The sequence below is a fragment of the Varanus komodoensis genome, unplaced genomic scaffold (assembly GCF_004798865.1).
Source record: "Varanus komodoensis strain SLA01 unplaced genomic scaffold, ASM479886v1 scaffold1, whole genome shotgun sequence".
Lineage (NCBI taxonomy): Eukaryota > Metazoa > Chordata > Lepidosauria > Squamata > Varanidae > Varanus > Varanus komodoensis.
Window position 1 is genome coordinate 117493736 of NW_025335268.1, and position 1264 is coordinate 117494999.

Consider the following 1264-nt stretch of genomic DNA (forward strand, 5'->3'; position numbering starts at 1 on the left):
ATTTGAGGATAGGAAGGTGAAGGTGAGAAACTTTTGAGTTTGAGTGCTTTGAAGTGGTCCTGTAAAAGGCACAAATAACACATACACAGAGATGGATTGACACAGCTGCCCTGGGTTCTTCACTCTTCTTGGGGTGTAGCTACAGGGACTTCAGAATTTACCAGTATGGAGACAGGTTCTAGGATGCAGTACAGGTTCTGTCTCCTGTGGATGCCACACAGATATATTTCAGTGTTGAATAAATTCTTGCCATTAATTAAATCTCCCTGCAAAATAACCCTTAGATGAAAACTGAAGGGTGGTCTTCCCTTCAGCAAACAAAGAGTTGTCCTTTGATATTGCTTGTATCCTTTCCAGCACACCATCAACTCAGTCATAGTTATCCAGCTTGCCAGATGCCTTCTCCCAATCACATGGGTAGTTTCCACAATAGTGGTAACTGCAGTCAAAAAAAAGAAAAGATGCAGACATAATTGCAAGAAAACACTTAAGGTGACCAAGACGTTCCACAGAGCAAAATACGGGCATTGGAGCAATTGTCAGGTGAAAGCTGCCACCTTCCACTTCCAAGGACCAAGAAAAACATGTTTCCTGAAGGTGCAGCTAAGGCATAGGGCAAGGAGGGTGTTAAAAACTGATTCTCTCTCACTCTAGCCAAGATTGCCTATTGAATGAATGAAGACTGACTTTCAAAGTTTTTTTTAGGTTTTCCATCATAGCTGCAAACAGAGATGATGCAACAGTTTGGAAACCTTCTTTCCCTATCAAGGTTCCACACTAATATTCTGAGGAATAACTCTTTAAAAGAAGATTCACAAAAGAGCCTGTAGTTCCTACTCAATATCAAATTGTAGCCCAGAAAGCATTGTGAAAGGTCACATTATTGCCCAGTGTATCTCCCAGGTATCCTATGAATGAAGAAGAAGAATACTTGACCACAATGCCACAGTAGCTGATCATTCATTCTTGAAAATTGGAATGATTTGTATGGTAGAATTATCTATCCTGCAGTAGCTTAAGTGGTTGAGAGAGCCCAGGTTGGTCAATTATTCATAGCAATCAGAGGAATGGTAGGTCTGGTTCAGAACATTCTGGAACTGGCAGATAATCCAACAACACAGGTTGAAATAGTCTTCTTGGGAGAAAAAGTAGGCAGGAAGTAAGAAAGCCAAGAGAAAGAGTAAAAGCTAAAAAAAAAAAAAGAGTGAAAATCTTGCTTAGAAACTACAATAGTATAAAAGTACAATAACATGGTGAAGGAACA